Here is a 19,771-nt window from a genome sequence, read left to right on the forward strand (position 1 = left end):
GGAAGGAAGGAAGGAAGAAAGGAAGAAAGGAAGAAAGGAAGGAAGGAAGAAAGGAAGAAAGGAAGAAAGGAAGAAAGGAAGAAAGGAAGAAAGGAAGAAAGGAAGAAAGGAAGAAAGGAAGAAAGGAAGAAAGAGAAAGAGAAAGAAAGAAAGAAAGAAAGAAAGAAAGAGAAAAAAGAAATAGAGAAAAATATTTTTTTAAAGGAAAGAAAGAATGAAAGAACAAATTAAAGAAAAAAGGGAAATTAAAAAAGAAAGACAGTAAAAAAAAAAAATCAAAGAAGAGAGGGGAGAAACAAAGAAAGATTGAAAAGAGAGAAGGAAAGAAAGATAGGAAGAAAACAGAGGAAGAAAGTTAAAACTATCATCAAATAATTTATCAGTTTCTTTTTGGCTCAATTAAAATAGCTACGAAAGAAAGTCAGAAACCAAGTGTATCAAGACACACATAAATGCATATGTGGGGCTATTATGTATTCAGACGATATCACCCGAAACCCGATCTGTTTGAACCAAAACAGAAGTGAAAATTTCTCCTTTTACTGCTTACAAATGACAGAGATACTCCAATTTTTAGGAAATGTGGACATTATAAGAGCCTTTCATGAGTATGAACCGTGAATTTTGACAGTTCTGTGATAGATTTCTGCCAGAGTTTAGCCAGGCTTCGTTCGCGCAGCCAGTACAGAATTTACCACGTGGGTTGTGTGGCTGGCTACATACACTGTATGCTACTCTAGTGTGTGTATTCTGTGTGTGAATGACAAAATTTAACGGGGGGAAATGGTTTGCAGTGAATTTGACCATTTCTGGAAAAGTTATTGGCCCAACAATGGATTTTATTACTGGTCATGTCGGACCCTTAAATCTTGCTATTTTTGGAAAAATTACTGGCCCGACAATGATATTTTTTACTGGTCATGTCGGACCAGTAAATCTTCCTACTTCTGAAAATCTACTGGCCCAACAGTGATTTTTACCGGTCTGGGACCGTCGGACCGGCGCTAGTGTCGAGCCCTGGTATAAATAACATTACTTTTTTAATGAAAAGCTAGATACCTTCTGAAATTGAATAACCCTCGAGATAGCTGAAGAAATGGACACTTTTGCTGACGCAGCTTTGGACTTCCCTTGACTTGCAGGAGGCAATAGGCACGAGAGGAGGAGGATAGCAGATGTGCTGGAATTCCATCCTGTGCATTACAAAATAAAAATTAATCATTATTAAACAGGCTTTCATGTTGACCAAGGTGAAAAATAGAAGCTAAATGTACCAAAATAATTACACCTTCTTATGAGTAGAATTTATTCAAAGGGGGTGGGAAAAAAAGAAATTAACAGGATTTATGAGAAATGGAATATTTATGCATGGGAGAAGGCAACATTCATGGCAAAGCACCTAACCTCCTAATAAAGATTCCACAATGGACCACGCAAAAAAATTTCTTCTTCATAGCTTCATAATTAATATGATAATAGAATTATGGAGAACATGTTCTTACTACAAATAACTTTGCCAAGTGGGCATTATAATGTAATTTTTTGTAATTCTCATTGAAACAATCATATTAATCATCATAATAACTTCCCAATAATTTAGACAAGCGGTTTACGAATCAGACTGATTATTAAATGTTGACACAGGCATTGCTGCTGTCTGAAAAGATGGCACCTATGTCTCGATTCTATTACGCAAGTAAGACAAAAATTAATGATCACTCGAGCTCATTATTACCACGAATGAGTAGGATTTTGAAAATCAATCTTTCAATGTTTTCAAAATAAGTATTCTGTATGTAAGAATCGTTAGATGAATTGCAATAGATATTTCTAAAAAGTCCAGTATCCCAGCCTTCCAGTTGACAAAGAAAAATATAGAGGAAAAAAAATTGTTGTAATAGGGATGGGTAATTTCTCGCTATTTCAGCATACTCGTCCCTTAATACATTTTTTTCCATGAGACTGCAGGCTCTTTGGTGGAATTCTCAATGGTGATTTAAGACCATGGTCTAAGCTGGGTACAAAACCATGGATTGGATTAGATTTGCGCATATTCTAAAACTTGTCCACTGAACATACTTGTGTGCCAATTAATGAAGCACAAATTCAAACTAACCCACAATTTATCAAAGGTTCATCCATGGTCTCAAATAATAAAATATCAAGAATTCCACCCTTTACGATATCCGAGGGTGCATTCAAGGGAATGTGCAAAATTACCTTCTTTATTTTGATCAGAACTGTCATAAGATGACAGAAGCTCCATCACTGTCAAGTTTCCTTTCTGTTTTAGAAGTTGTCTTGCAAGTGTAACAACCTTGGGCTTCAACTCAGGCCATTTGGTCAGGAAACGTGAGTGATTTTCAGGAAAAAGTTTCCGAAAATCTACCTCTATCTGCAAGAATATGTGTAAAAGGAAAACGGGGAAAGAGAAAAAAAAATAAACGATGCATAATTTTACAGTACATATATCCCAAATACCTTCAAAGCTGAGACTCCCATATATACACACCTGTAACCAATAAGAAGTACTTTTGAAGGTCTCTCTACACGAAATCCATGCAAGAAAGGAAACTTGCTGGACCTTTCAACAAGGAATAGAATCGCCTCTCTTCTTTGAAATAGATTAGATTTTCTAGATATCACTAAATTTGATGTAACTGTCTTTCACAAAGGTACATGACAACCAGTAATGGTAATTGTACACCAACAGACAGTCACATGTGGTAAATACAGATACAGATTGAAGGATAAAACTGGCAGAATCTTAGGACTGACATTTTCAAAATCTTAAGGCCACCGCACACCTTACGACCCGACTGGTCGGCGACTGGCTTGCGACTGAGAGAAGGGAGATGAATCGCAAGGTAGTCATAAGCCACGACACCGCACACCTTGCGATCCGATTTGCGACTCACGCATGCGCTTTTTGCTTTTTGGCATAACAACAAAGAGAATGCGTTTACTACTGCGTATGCGCGTTGTTTATCACATACGCGTCGTGCAACTCTGCTGTCTGATTGGCTGGAATTTGGATTGAGCTTGCGATCCAGTCATAAGGATTCGACATGTCAAATTCTTCCGATTTTCCTTGCGACTTGTCTCTGACCGGTCTGCGACTCTGAAGCTGACATGCGCTGTGACGTCACATCTCCCCTCAGATCAGTCGCAAGCCAGTCGGCGACTGGTCGGGTCGTAAGGTGTGCGGTGGCCTTTAAACATATATAATAAAACAGAGAAATATGGTTTAGATGCCTCAGTACCAAGTAATAATTATGACGCTTGAATTTCAATACACATAATTTTGCTGCCTTAGGCCTGAGAGGCTAAAACAAGAATTAGGAGTAAATTTTTTGTAACACGTACCAAACCTGGAACAGTTTCAAAAGGAAACTGTTCCAAAATATCCGATGCGGTGCGTCCGTCCCTGACCATGTGCTGTCTAACGGGGAAAGTAGATTGCATCTTTTCAACAACCAGGGTAGAATCACGTTCTAATGTTGGACAGTGCTGCAACCAGTTGAGGTCTCTTCATCATAGGTGCAGCCTGGAGCAGATTCCTGGTAACCTTCTCGGACCTTCCTCGGACCACCATCTCTGCTTGATGGCTTGGGTAATGGGTTGGATGTCTTCTCCTCTGTTGTACGGTTAACATTTTTTATTCTAGCAGCCAGGAATCCAGTGTTACTTCTTGCATCAAAAAAAGCTTCCTAAAGTGAAAGAACAATGTAGATGAATGTAAACAGACGACCCAAAAACATAATGCCTCCAGCAACCACCTTCGGTGGGCGGAGGAATAAAAATTTCATGCATTTCTATTGATCTCATGCCTAGGCATCTTTCGGTTATATCATTTGCCAACGGAAATAGATGCATCTCACACAAGTATAAATAATCATTTTTTTTTAGCTTTTTGTTGATAATATTAACCTTGAAAGGATGCACAAAATGATTTGATGAGATATTGTAGTTTTCAAAAAAAAAATTGAGCAAAGTAGCATTAGTGTCATATAATGCAATCATCTTGACTTTGATACAAGGACGCATCACTTTGCCCCACTTCAAGAAAAAAAGGTTTTGTCTGGTTGTGAAGGAGATCAGAATGGTATCAAACATTTCTTATTGGATATTGTGTCGAAGATGGCAGAGTGTGACCTACACAAGATAGAATAAAGAAAAAAAAAAAACTTCTCAGAATATAATTTAGAGAGGTTTTGAGGGTATCTTATCTTATCAGAATATCATCAGTTTTGTTCAAGTTAATGGAATGCAATACCTTCTTATCAGAGAGGACCAGGCCCGTATTCAATTCAATACTTAAGTCAGAAAAATAAGTATTTTACTTAGGTTTTTGCTCGGATACTTGGCGGATTTTGGTATTCAATTCATAAATTTGGCCAAGCATTTTACTTGAAATTCAAGACACCTCTCGAGGGGACTAAAGCCAAAGCATTTACAAATTTCATTGGTAGATGAAGGCTTGTGTGCGCAATCACTCTCAGCTGCGCAGAAATAAGAAGTAGGGCATTTTTGATGCAATAAGTTAACTGCACATCATTTGGGCACAAAATTGTGATGTCACAATGCCCTCAATAAGTATTTTACTTAAATTTTGACTTATTAAAGTAAAATGCTTAGAAATGAATTGAATACGAAATAAGTAAATATCTTGGCCAAGTGAAATACTTCGTAAAGAACTTATTTAGTGAAAGTACTTATTTGAATACGGGCCCAGGGTATAATACTTACATGACCAGTGCTAGTAAACGGATCCCTAAGGCTTGGAAACAGATTCACTATCCCCATGGCATATTTGGTTTTCATAGCTGCTTTTGGATGTTTGCTGTGAAATAAGAAAGTACATCTCCTGTATGTGAATTACAGTCATATGTACACATTACTGGCTCTATTAAAACAGAACATATGCTGATAACAAGTGGCATACCCCCTAGTGTCTCGTCTGCATCGCATACTTTGCTATAGTTTAGTATTTTTGTATTACTTTGAAATCTCAAAATGTCACATGGTTAGTTCATAATACATTTATAAAGTGAGGCCTCATCACGATGAGGCCGCTCACATCTACTGCCTTAAACTACTTTAACAGATACTAGTTTAATGGTCACAAAAGTGGCTGTCAGTGGCCTCTTAAAAAAAATCCACCTCGCAAGGTAGTTTTTGTGGTAGAGCACAGCAAGGGTTGCGGGAGATTACCATAGCAACAAAACTTCTTTACGTTAACTAGATTTCAAGTTCACATTGTGGGCATGTAGATGTGAACGTCTTCAACTGGCCATCTGAACCGGATTTGGAAACTAGTTTAATGGAAGCCACTTTTGAAAATGATATGTGAACAGCCTCAAACTGATGCTACGATGATTATAGTTACCGGTAAGACTTTTTCATTAATGTAGGTTCACTTTAATGACCCAAAAATGTCACTCACAAAACTGGTAATACCTGATTAACCATCATGTGCAAATCACATTAAAAAATGAATATTCTGAAAAACAATTTTGAAAAGACAACAAATTCCTTTAAATGTAACTTCAGTCTCTTGTCACATGTCACAAATTTAAAGGAAACTTTTGCTGGCACTTACCCATACTGTTCTTGCATGTGGGCTACCAAAAGGTTAATCATCTGCCGTCTGGTTTTGTCTTGAAGTGCTCCGGTCAAATCATATTCTTGGAGAATGGCATCACCTCTTTGCCGCAAAATTTCATGTACAAACTGCAAAAAGATAAATCATCACATGAAGTCATAAATAAAGGCACTTGAATTCATACCGACCTTTCTAAGGGCACAAAATTCTGACTATGAATTTAAATCAGTAAATTATGGTGATATATGGCCAATAATCCCAAATTCTAAACAATAAAATTAATTTATAGAGCTTGACATTGTTTAAATATTGTTAAATACACACCCCAACAAACATCCAACACACACACACACACGCACACACAAACACACATAAACATGCATGAGGAGACCCATGAGGGTACAGGGAAATTTGTGTTTATTGTAATGCAAGTTCCTTAAGGTCTAAACAAGAAAATAGATTTCTACTTGATCTAGACATGTAAGCTAAATGGCATTGGGATACCGTCTAAAGTGCCCTGAACAGTTTTCTTTACTTGTATAACCACAAACAATACAACAGGAAACTTTTCAAATTTTTGGGATAATCATGGACACTACAATAAAGTTGATGTAACATTTGATGCATAATATCTTCTACTTTTTAATTTTGATGTTAGTCCTTTCCCTTGCTACCCTCAGAGGTCTCCATGGAACCAGATCATGAGATGCATTATTCAAAGATTATCTACCCCAACTCTCTTTCCCATTTCTAAAACATTTCAAAAAATTTGGCTATTCAATTTAAACCTCTAGACAAAATACCATTTGTTTGAAATCATACCATCCATTATCTGGAAAAAAAGAAATTACATTAGTTGCTCACTGTGAACCTATACCATTAAAAAATCGTACTGCACACAATATCATTTACATTTTTAGTTCCAACAACACTAGATCCAGGGGCGGATCCAGCTTTTTATAAAGGGGGGGGGGGTTGGGGTGGTATGCGAGGGAGCGTAGCGACCGAGTCCAAGCGAGCGAGGGGGGAGGGTGTGGGAGGGGGGTGTCCCCCCTCCCACAGTAGGGAAAATTTTTGAAAATCTGTGTGTGAAAATGGCGTTTTCTTGCATCTAAAACACCACTCTTTTTGGTATAGAGGTCGTTGCCAAATTAACCCCCATGAAAATTTGTAAAATTAAGTTGCATTTTCCTGCAATGTAAGGCAAGTTAACAACACAGATACAAAGAATTGGGGACCTTGGAATAAGCACTGTTAGCCTAATACTTTTATTATGAACAGCTTGTCACTGATACTCACTGGCAAATCTCAGTCAAATATGATGGACTGGCAGAAGAGACGCCTTGGATGTTTCTGTACAAATCCCTGAACTATTTTGCTGGAACTTAGCTGCAGGGTTGCCTGGTAGTGGATAGCCATGAGGGTGAGTCCAGCAAGCCTCTCTTCCCCCATAGTAGATCGAAGATATGTCTTTACTCTTCTGAGTGCCGAAAAAGAACGTTCAGCCTCGCAGCTGGTGACTGGAGACGTGCAGCCCAGAATGATCAGCGTCCTGATGTTAGGAAAAAAGTCCTCATCAGCATGTCCCAGGCAGTCAACCAAGTTCTCAGGAAGCTGAGCTTTGTCCATGTTTTGAAAAAATCTTGTCCAGCTCTGGATCTCTGCCTGAAACATAAATATATTAAATATCACAGTGCTGTCTCTTGGTGTCAAACAATTATTAATATTGAGTACATTCAAGTGCCAACATAAGTATACAACTGTTTTCTGCATGGTGGGTGTCGATGATCCCGGGGGGATGGGGGATATATCCTCCCCCCCCCTTCATGACCCATAAAATCATCCCCCACCCAATATTGAAGGTCATAAGAATAAGAAAACTGGGAGAAAATGGTACCTTAAAGTTTCCTGGTGAAGGAAGATCTGCTTCCCAGAACATCAGCTCCTGCATCTGTTCGTCAAGAGCCTCTGCGTTAGTCAGGAGTACGCTCGGAAGAAGTCCCATAATGGACCTCATGCATCGGTTTTCTGGGGAGAATCTTTCTGTCAGACCTTGGCTGTAGCTATCCAGAAAGGGCACAGCTATCGCTCTCTTGAAATATGTGCTATAACCAAAGAGAACAAATGACAATATATTGTCATCATTGGAATATACTATCTTTACAGAACATATAATTGCATTTGGAACTGTACTGGAGATTGTTGAAGATAACTTAAATTAAAAAGAAATACTATTTCCGTGTTACTCAAAAACTGGTAGAAACTATCCATGCCCAAGGAGAATAATTCCGCATACTGAGGAAGGGGTAGATCCCCCATTTCTTTAGTGACTGACATGGAGCTACTTGTTATATATCCTTTATTAACTAGAAAATAATGACAAGCTGTACAAATAATAGAATTATAGAAAACAAAGATGGTTATTTTTAGCAAAAGATGACCCCTCCGAACATTAGGCTCCCATCTTATTGGCTAGATTACTGATAATGAGTCATTAAAGTCAGTAGGTATTGTTCCTTAGTATTGCACATTGTCTCAAGAATGCACAAAATAAAAAAAATGAGAAAATATCAATGACATACTGGTATAGTATTCACCTTGGTGTATCAGCAGGAACATTAGCTCGATTTCTCTGCACATTGGTCGTTCTTGGAGTTTCCATGCTACTCCCAACGTCCTCTGCAATTGCACAAGACTCAATGAACCATTCATCCCACACTTCATCGATGTTCACGCGCATGCTTTGGATTTCCTTGGTGACAAAGTCAATGTGACCATACGCCTTAAATATGTCACTGTCTCTCTTCTGAAGTTTGACACTTAGTGCCTTTACCGGTTGCAGTCCATTTTTGAGAACCACCAGTGCGCTGATATGAGTTCCACTGGTAAGGGAACATCTCAGGCCCTCTGCTTTTACCAGGGTTTCTCTGTCCCAGTCCCAGTCTTCATAGTTCTCATCTTCTCCACTTTCTTCAGGTGCAGTTGTCAGCAGTGGATAAAGACCTGGTGTCACCATGGAGTGCAAGCAGGTGACAATGTATTTGTACAGAAGCACCAGGGTTTCCAGGCAGTCATGGCGCTCCACCCATCTCGTCTTACAAAGGCCCTTCAGCTTCTTTACCTTTTGTTTAGGTGCATAAACCTGGAGCACAAACTCCAAGTACCGTTGCCTCTTTGGGGAGAGTTGAAAGAAGAGGTACAGCTCGTTAATGATCCCAATCACATTGCGCAGTGCCTGAACTTTGCAGGAGCCAGCTACGGCCAGATTCAAGACATGTGATCTGCAGTGGGTATAAAGAGCAAGTGGATTCTGGGCCTTGATCTGTGCCTGGGTACCAACATTGCTGCTAGACATTGCACTTGCCCCATCATAAGCCTGACCTCTAATGTTTTTCACATCTAAACCATTTCTGCGGAGGACGGACATGATAGCCTTCCCCACCTTCTCTCCAGTGGCACGTCTGAGGTGAATGAAGTCAATGAAGACTTCCATGATCTGTGGGTGATCAGCTGTTGACAGATCAAGGAATCTGACACAGACAGAAAGCACCTCTTGGTTGGCATGGGGATCAGTGACTTCGTCAGCTATGATGCTATAGAAAGTTGTTTTCTTGAGAGGGTGCAAGAGCTCCTCCTTCAGACATTCTGCTGCTGTTAGGATGATATCATTTTGGATAGTCTTAGAGATGTATTTCTGGTTCTTCTTGCCTCTTCGCAGATGTTCATCCAGCACCGGATCCCTGGCAGCTGTGTGTTCCAGTAAAGCCAGAAAGTTCCCTCTGTTAATTAGGGGGTTGGCTGTGCTGTCATCTCTATGTCCTCTCAAGGACAAACCCTGTCTTGCCAGTAGTAGAATTATTTCCACGATCTCGACCAGGATGTGACGATTGGTTTCAGATAGTCGCTGAGCCTCATAACTGAGTTTGTTGTCAATTCTAGACTCAGGATTCTGGTAAGTGCTGATAAAAGCCTTTGCTGTGTCAGTAGCCTGCTTGTGGTACATGTTGGCAGCATGGTTGGTGAGGATGCCATCTTTGCCCTTGGCACGAGCAAACTTGGTGAATGGGACTTTCACTAGAACTCCAAAAGTACTCTTGTTGCTCTTTGCATACAAGGTACAGTATTTGCAGAAACCACCCTTTTGTGATGGTGAATATACCAGCCATGGGTACTCTTCAAGCCAGGAAATCTGGGAGCTAACTTTCCAATTGTTGCCGCCCTTTCTAACTTCTTGGAATGCCAGCATGCTGCTCTTGTCAGGCTTGAAATGGTTTGTCAGGAGCTGAAACTTTTTTGTGTCCGAGAGTTTTGATTTCTCATCTGGAGCAAGCAAACCGACATCAATGACATCAACATCCATGGCAGACTCCTCAAACTCTAGATTGGCATCAGGACTATTACTACAGACTCCACCTAAAGTAGACCCAACCCCACCCCCAGCAGAACTAGGACTGTCATCACTGCAAAGGACACTGTCACCACTGGTATTTGTATCACCCTGATCAGAAGCCACTTTGTGATCATCCTTCTCAGACCTGTATAAAGGATGTGAAAACACTAACTTCAATAGCTACTATTTACTAAACCTGTTCATTATCATGACCATCCTGTAAATGATGAACTAATCCTGCAAACTAAAATATTTGTTAAATGTTGTGTTTTTTTAATGAGAAAATATAGTTTTTAATCATTGTTACAGCAAATGAAATTACTTAATTTTTGTGGCCCAAAAGGGCAACTGCCAAAAAAGTTCATATTAAGCTCTGGGAAATGCAAACATAATTAATATTCTATTCTACTGGCCGAACGGGCCATTTAAATTTTCCTACTCACATTCTAAAAAAATTGTTAATGGCAGTTTGATCACTTTCCTAAATATGCCCAAGTATAATTGATTCAATTTTAACTTAAACTAGTCAAAATTAATACAGTAGGTATCATACCCGGCAAGGGGGGGGGGGGCAGGAATACCTGGCCCAAAAAGTGGTAGGCAAGTGCCGCTGGCAAAAAAAATAGGGGGCATCGCCATCGGCAAGGGAATACTATGAAAAATAGGGGGCATTGGAACGACCGGAATGGCAGATTGGAAGGAAAACCCAATGCTTTGGAACAGTTTTTCTTTTTTTTTCCATTGACAAGAAAAAACAGCATGCTTTGGAACGTTGTTTTCTTTCGTATTTTTTCATCTACAAGACAAAAAGTGTGATGTACAAGAACGGCTTCGAGCGAAAAAAGGCGATGCAACTCAGCGGCACATACCCACTACCCATTTTCTAAATGGCATTTTGAACTTACTACCCCCCCCCTCCCCCGGGTTATCATTTAAACATGGTATTATGAAGTATAGTTACTCGGATATGCTATCTACAGAAGATATGAAACTACTCTGTTATACAGTTATAGAAGAAAAAATCAAAGCATAAGTATAAGAGTTGTATACTTTGTTATTTTGCCGTTGGCTTAGCCTTAGATTACTCAACATTATCTTTTCTGACTCAGCGATTCATCAATCCCAAAACACGCCTGCGCTCTGGCAGAGAATTTACACACACACCGTACACAGCTACTCAAATTGTAAGCTGACCAGTCGGGCGACTGAGCGCCCTTTCCCCGCGAAGCGTGGGTGCTGGATGTGTTTTATTTACTCAAATTGTAGTATTACAACACGTCCGTATTACACCCCCATGTATGGTAATTTACCCTGTATGCCAACTTTTTTGCATGATTCAAACATACCTTCCAGTAAAAAAAGATGCGAGACTGGATTGCCGCAACTTCTTTGCCCTGTTTGCTTCCATATTGCTTGTCACTACATGTACACTCAGATCAGACTGATAAAAAAGTGAGCAACTTGAACAAGTAATCCAGGAAATGAGCAGCCCAGCTCAGCGTGCGTTGCCAGGTTAAATCTTCACAAAATCCCCACCCAAACGACACTTAAAATATCCCCAAAGTTGCCAAATTTTGACAGAAAATCCCCAAATTCGTTTTTCATAAAACTCAATATTATTTTCATTCCCAAATATTTATTTTTCATCCCCAAAGACTTCAACAATCCCCCAATTTTTTTTTTTTTTTTTTAATGTGGGGATTTTGGGGATGAGAATCGGCAACGCTGGCCTAGCTTGTCACTTCGGCGGTGGCCCGTGTCCTCAAAAAAGCTGATGGGGGGGGGGGGCAAGGGACTCTGTGACATTTGTTTGCCCAACCCCCCCCCCCCTCCCCCAAAAAGAAATAATGATAATAATAATAATAATAATAATAATAAATGAAATAAATACATAGAAATAGAATAAAATAAAATTACAAGTTTAAAAAAAAAGATAAGATTTAAAAAAATGGTCCCCGGATTTTTTTTTGGGGGGGGTTGCAACCCCCCAACCCCCCCTCTAGATCCGCTTCTGAGATCTATGTATTTTTTTCTCCCAATATTATTTTCAATTTTATATAATATGAAATCTGTATGGGATATGAGTCCTTTATATTGTTGATTATGATAGCTGAGATTTAAATGAGGCAAAAAAATTAACCTTACCTCAGAAGAGTTGTCAGTGAATGAACTTGATTCACTGAGGGCATCTAATCGTGGTCTCTTTCTGCAGATGCCAAAACTTGAATCAGATTCTGAGCTACTCAGGGAAGAGGACCTGGTATCCACCTTGATAGTGTCTGCACTTGTGATGCTATGTACATCTGAACCTTTAATAATGAAAAGAGATATAAAGCCATGAGCACTGTTAAAAAACAATGAATACTAGTATCTTAACCTTTGGTACAATTGAATACAGTTGGGCCTCCTCTATCCACACACTTGGGACCAGCACTAATCTGGACAAGGGATTTGACCAGATAAGGAAATTCTATATTCAAAACATGCAGTTGCCAAGAGTTTGAATGAATGAATGCATATTTCTATCATGAAAAATTTAACTGAATGTGCAATAAAAAAAAGTTGGGAATAATATAAGTAACATGAATAGTTTGCCATACTATGAGTATGCTTGAAATCTTTGTTGGTTCCGCTAATTCATTTGAGTAAAATAGGCAAATTCCAGAGTGATCTGGATAAAGGAGACTGGATAAGGGAGGTCCAACTATATAAATTTCTAGTCTAAAACCATTAAAAACCAACATAAGTTATATTGATCTGACAGAAAATTTGTAAGTGTGATTTTGCAATTATATATGATTCATGATGGTTAACAAACCATCAGTTTATTTCAACCCATTCATTTTTATTGTTAATTTTATAATACTTGAGCATTTTCATAGACATTTTAATTGTTAATTGAAAATCATTCATGCATGTCTAAGTAAATTATAATACTAGCATTGTTTAAATCAATGCTACGCTCTATAAGCTACATTCAGTACACAATAAAGCTGCATTACTGTTTTTTTTTGTTTATTATTTTGTTATTTTTTGAATTTCTTATGCATCAATAGAAATAATATTCAGATTTTTCTAGTGGTCTTTTGTAGCATTTTGAAGCAAAATTTCAAAGGTCACACACAGGTACGCACAGACACACACAAGTACAGATCCCGTTGCACTGACACACACAAGTACAGATCCCGTTTCACAGACCCCCCCCCCCCCGTCTCAAAATTTCAATTACAGACAATGACGTCACATCCTGTACATACTTTCAGTAATGAAATGTGTATGCCAATTTTAGGCATCTTGATTTTTAATAATAACACCTATCCACGGTGCACATGGGTGCAAGATGTTTGACCACACGTAACCTCATAACAAAGTTATTTGCAATTCCTGTATTTACAAGAAATACCTTTAAAAACTGCCAAGACCAGTACTCCCTGCATTCCAAATTATGATTGTCAAAGCCAATGTACATGTGGTTGTACATTATTATGTTCACTATGACAAAACTAAAAATGAAAGAATATGATGTCCCTGAGGATAACATTGTACATGTATTGTGGGTAGCTAACATTTTCTTTCAGTTACATGGTTTTTTCTTTTCTTTTTTTCTTCTTTTTCTTGCTTTTCCGTGTTTATTATTTGGTTATTATTATGATGAAAGGAAGATACAGGGGTAATAAATTTCAGATAGTTCAAGAATAAATGGAGCAAGGAGAATAAAATAGTTATTATTTTGTATGACTCGCATCACCTTCAATTGCATCTTCTTAGTGTGCTCATTGCTCTCATGTGAAAGTGTTATGCATCCCTCACTTATACACACCCTTCTTCTCTTAACTCCCCTCTTCACTATCTCCAGGACATTCTCTTCCTCACAGTGTATCAAAACAGCAGAACCATGACAAGCACCAATAGAAAACACTGTGCCCCGTAACACAAAGATTTGCAATCAATCGCAAAGTTGTAATGTTCAGTCAATCAAGACCATGGTTTCATGCGCATCTTGTTCAAAAAGGTGACCCTGGACCAATCAGAATGGTTGTTTTAAATTTGCGATTGATCGCAAACCTTTGTGTCACAGGCTCCTGAACAAGAACGATAACCTAACCACTTCAAACCTTTCGTTTCCTGTTTTGTGAATGGCCTGACTTCACAAGATTTCACTACCATAGCTTAATTTTCTTGGTCTCTTTAGTGCATAATTGAACACTTACAATAACCTGCATAAGAAGTCAAGTATCGGCGAGTCAAACTTCCCCCAAGTCAATTCAGTTTTCTTGACTAAACTTTGCAACAATTCAAAACATTTCGTTTCCTGGGACAAATTTTGCATGAGTCAAACAATTTTTTTTTTTTTTGGGGGGGGGAATCCCGACAGATTAGACTACATGTATGCAAAGTTAATTATGTTCTGATTTTTACTACCCTGGAGCATCATTATCAGCGCCGCATACTTGTACTCCTTTCCTTCACACAACTACTCCTCTCGATACACCTTCATGTAATTTTCTTTTTTTTCATGTGTCGGTCTCACGTTCAAGAAAAGTTCAATTTCAAACTTCAGTGCAAGTATTTAGTACAGTGGAAACTGAGTATAAAGGGTGTGGTAAAACATTCCTGATACAGTGTGTAACAACCAACATTCCAGGTTCTATCTCTGCCTATTCTGTTGTTTTTACCTGATGTCGTGGGATTCATGCTACATGTATAACAAGATAATTTCCATTTTGGAAGGTCCAAAAGACCAATTATACTCAGTTTCCACTGTATCTTTAGTATCTGGAAAGGGTTCTTAGCAATACCGACATAAAAACACTATGAATACAATATTCCAAGCCAGTTATATTCATTTATTCAGTGAAAAACATCCATGAGATCAATATAAAGTAATTCATACATGCATGTTCATGGTCTCATCACCAGTGCATTGAACAGATACACTCCAATTCCACTGCATGTGCAGAAAGAAAAGCAATTCAGAACAGGAATGAAATTCTCACATACAAACTGAATATTAAAAAAAAGGTCTAAAAAATTAATGAGTTAATCTGTTACTTTTTGCCACTAAAGAAAGTCAACCTGGAACATCTGACAGAATCATTACACGGGGTTGTATGTAGGGTACACATAGATAAATTTGGTTCACTCTTACATGTAGATTATACTGGATAACCAGACAAGTGAGATGGCCCCACAACCCTGAACACAAGGTTACATGTACAATGATTATAAATATGTTTTGTAGATATAATGTAAGCAAACAATCCTAGGTGTAAAGAGAATTCAAACAAGATACTAAGCAAACAAATTGGGGTGTAAAATAAACTTCAATCTCTAAAATCATACTGCAAGGTTCACTATAATGAGTTACATGTGCATGTAGACAGATTTGATATAACAAAAAAACCTTCAAAGTCTTCTTTCATGGTACATGTTACATCATTTATTACTACAAATGGATGAATATTTGTATACAGAAGGAGGAAACTGAAAAAATAGAATACTTGCATTTCTCGATATACATTTACATGCCATGAAGACTTGTTCCCGTCCTGTACAACCAGAAAGGTCACAAAACTTCCCCGAAATGTACACGGCAGCAATTTTCTTGACAATAAAGTTGTGAATCACACATGCACACATACACACAAAAAAAATAAAAATCAAAAAGTGATCATCGAAGTGTAAGCAGTGATTACAATACATGTATTCTGCATCATGAAAATTTAGAGAACCTACACAAAATATGAAATGTAATATCATTTTCTTTACTTGAGAATGTGGGATTGAACATACACTGTATATGTGATAATTTTCAAATCACAAAAAAAAAGCTATCATGCTACAAGTATTACATGTACACATGTACATGAAAATTTAAAAAGGCCACTCCTGACATGCCAGATTAACAACTTGTCTCAATAAATTATCAAAGAACTTGTCTTCCCTTTTACAACAATTTGTGACATAAGTGTAGTTTAAATAAATTCATGTACACATGTAAGTTCTTCTCATGAATTAACACTTACAGCACCGATGGCAAGCATATATGTGCCACAGAGATCCATGCATTGTTGTTTCATCAAACATTACTCCACTAAGACAGATGTATATACATGTAGTGACAGAAGTATATCAAAGGTTACAATTACAGCAAGAATCTAGTATTTGAAATTTCTATCGGTCATTATATGCTACTATAAGAATGTTTTAGAGAAAAGTGCATATTGTAAAAAGGATCCTTTCTCAATTTAGCATAAAACAATAGCAAACAAATGCGAAACAAACACGTAAATGTCCAGGGGAAAACACAGATCTGTGTTGTAATAATGTTCATGTGCTAAATGGTAATGAGTAGGAACTTTTGGTATCATTGAAAGAGTAATAAATTTGAAGAGTAATAAATTTCTAGCAAGTTTTGTGCACAACATATCTGTACAGAAGTCAGAGTTAAATAAGTACATGCATTTGAAAAGTAAGCATTGGCAATACTTTGATTGAATCTTGGAATAAGCCAACTCCCTTGGCACTCTGAGAGTAAAAGATCATATGAAAATAATATACAATATACCTTTAACAGTACACGCACGTGCATGTATGGTTTATGCTCTTAATCGCTGTCACTAACAGACAAAATAGCCTCTTGGTACTCGTCACTGTTGGAAAATTCATCTTCCGACTCTGTTTCTGTTTCATCATCTCTTACAGCAAACAACTTGTCTGAACTCGAAACTGATCCTCTATCCAATGCAGAGCAGAGAATAGCCCATACTTCTGAGGCCATCTGCTGGTTTGGAAACGCATAACGTGAAACAAAACTTTCAAAATTAAACTCCACGATGCTTTCAGAAACAATCTGCTTAACTTTACTACTTGATAAACCACAGGCTAGGTCCGGACCACAGTAGTTGTGATGTGGGTGTTCTTCAAGTAGATCCATGCGATACTCCTCCAATGATCTTTCAAGCTTATCACGTTGGCTAGGGGTTGGTATGCTGAGTGGAAATTCCTCTGAGTGAATTTCTCTTTGAAGTGCCTTGTACACCTTTTTCTCTGTTGCATTCTGTGAGTGCATGCAGCCACTTGGGTCACAGGAACAGGATGAAGCACATACATCGCAACATTCATGTGGCACAATATCAAAGTTGGCCGACTGTCCAAAAACTTCTCTAACAACTTCTCAGCGGCAACGATCGCCCTTCATGAAGTCCTTCATGCTTTCTGTCATTGTTCTTCCAGCAACATCCCCTGGAAACTGAATGGTGATGGCTACACTTGGTTTCCCATCTCTGCCGATGCGACCACTCATCTGCATGTAGTCATCGAGGTCGGTACACCTTCCACAGATAATGGTGCTGTAAACACCTTTGACATCCACGCCCATTCCATACGCAATCGTTGCTATTAACACTCTTACGCATCCATCTTCATGGCTGAAACTTTCAATTATGCTCTGTTGAACGTCATGTTCCGTATTGGTGTGGAACATATCCACATACCTGTGGTGGGTTTTTGGCAGCAAGTCAAGAAAGGTTGCGTAAAGGTCACTGACCACCTTCCTGGACTGACAGTAGATGATTACTCTGTCGCAACCATCTCCCATCGTTTTCACATCGTCAATAAGCCATCCAAACATGGAGTCAAAGTCCTTCCGTGCTTTGAACGCAGCATGCTTAATGTTCCTCTTTTCTGGCGATTTGCTGATTGATACGAAGTTGCGAAGGCCTAAGTTATCAGCAACAGACCTCCTCACCTGCTTGGTTGCTGTTGCAGTGAGGGCTATCGTGGGAACTGAAGATTTTAGCTTGGCCCTCACCTCTCCTAACTTGCCATAAGCGCTCCTGAATACCTTAGTGTCTCCTGATGAAGTCCCCCTAAAAGAAATATAAAAGTATAAGAGTTATGGAACTATGCAAAAGTTACTACTTGTATCACACTGTATCAGTTTAAGGCTGCAATGGAGTACATGTAAGTTTTATGATATTCATAAAAATACTCTTCCTAAAATAGACTGAATATTCAATTACATTTGTACTTTTAAAAAAATAATGCCACAATATCATTAAGAATCATTAATGACAAAGGACAGCAAAATGTTTGCAAAAATAACAGGTGAGATGCCAATCACTGTGTACTTATTTTATGGTCTCAATTTTTTAATACAAGTAAAATTTTAAAATATGAAGGGAATCTCATCAAATCTATTCTAATTTAATCATATTTTCAAAACATGTTTTAACTGTCAGTTACTTGTAACTTATAGAAGAAAAAAAAATCAAGTGTGTCAATGTTTTTCTCAAAATCCTATTCATGAGAGTCAAGAGCAAGACCTGCATTCCACATATTTATACTAAAGGTAATAAGCAGTAGTGGGAAAGGTGGCGCTTTGTCTTTGAATATTTAACTACTTTGTTAGGTGGAAAGTACGACAATACACCAGTACGACAATACACCAGACGGTGGACTGTACTGTTTCCAGAAGAAGAAGAAGAAAGAAAATTACTACATGAACTGATGTAGAAACTAGAAAGACTAATTTTGAACATAGTTGGTGGTTTTTATTGAAAAATATTTTAGAAATGGCTAAAATATCAAGATACGTTGAGTTCACAGCACAGGACCACATTGATAATTCAGACACGTGTAACCAGTGTGTGTGAACCACTATGCGCGGCGGAGCCAAGAGCATCGGGGTAGAGTCTAGGTGGTCCGTAGTGATAAAGTAACGGTTGATATAGATCTACAATCATTTGAATTATTCACTGAAAATCTCCAGAAAGGCGGAAATCACGAATAGAATACAAGATTACATTGTATCTCACTCATGTATCTTTGCATGCAAGCTGAACATTATGAGATTATATTTGAGCAGTTTCATACCAACTTGTCTTTGGTTTCATTTTGCTACCACTATCTAGACCCCCCTACTGTTTATCACCTTTGCTTTACAATGCAGAAAATCTGAGGAGCAGGTATCATGATAAACGAGAAAAAAAAAAAACCTACCACTTTGTCACACAATGACTTTCGTCGATCACAAGACCACACAGCCTTTCTTTCAAAGCAGCAATGTCGAAGAGATCTTTGCCTTCATCTCCTAGGAGGCTCTCGGGGCTTGCGTATAGTACGGAGAACTTCCCCGACGAGATGCCCTCGCTGATGTGGTCAGTGACTCCTCCCGTCACGTCCGCTGCTTCAAGTCTCAGATCCTTTGCTCTGTTCAGTTGATCTGAAATTAACGATTTCAGAGGCATCACTGCGATTACCAGGGACTTCGGAGTATAAATGTCAGGATCCTGCAATTTGCGGAGATAATCTACACAATAAGGAGCAGCCTGGAAGATAACGCTCTTACCGAATCCAGTCGGAAGACTTACGAATAAGTTGTGACCACGGAGGAACGACGTCAATGCTTCTCTTTGTTCCACTCTAAACCTGTCCACAAAGCCGAGGTTTGTTGAGGCGTATTCCAACGCTTTCTTGAGATCATTTTCACTAAAACGATCTGGAGGTATACAAGATGCCATTCTTGTATAATGTAGACAATAATTCACAGAAGATATTCAATTTTTAACTGTTAGAATTTTGACGAGGATTAAGATCGTGAACGCGCACTATAATATAAATATCGTTTGACTCGATATGCACTCATGGTCTCTCTTCATGCCACGCTTATAATACTGAACAAATAACAGGCACCTGAAAATATTTGATCGTTCCTTTACAGCACCATTAAAAGTTATTAAGGCATGTTGTTAAAAACACTTTATATCACAAAC

The 19,771-nt window shown here is 38.3% G+C and overlaps 1 pseudogene; it reads right to left on the bottom strand.

The window, feature by feature from the left end:
* LOC129254888 (uncharacterized) overlaps window positions 1-16,064 on the bottom strand; it is a 19,921-nt pseudogene extending 3,857 nt beyond the window's left edge.
* Window positions 16,065-19,771: the final 3,707 nt, after the last annotated feature.

The sequence above is a fragment of the Lytechinus pictus genome, chromosome 2 (assembly GCF_037042905.1).
Source record: "Lytechinus pictus isolate F3 Inbred chromosome 2, Lp3.0, whole genome shotgun sequence".
Lineage (NCBI taxonomy): Eukaryota > Metazoa > Echinodermata > Echinoidea > Temnopleuroida > Toxopneustidae > Lytechinus > Lytechinus pictus.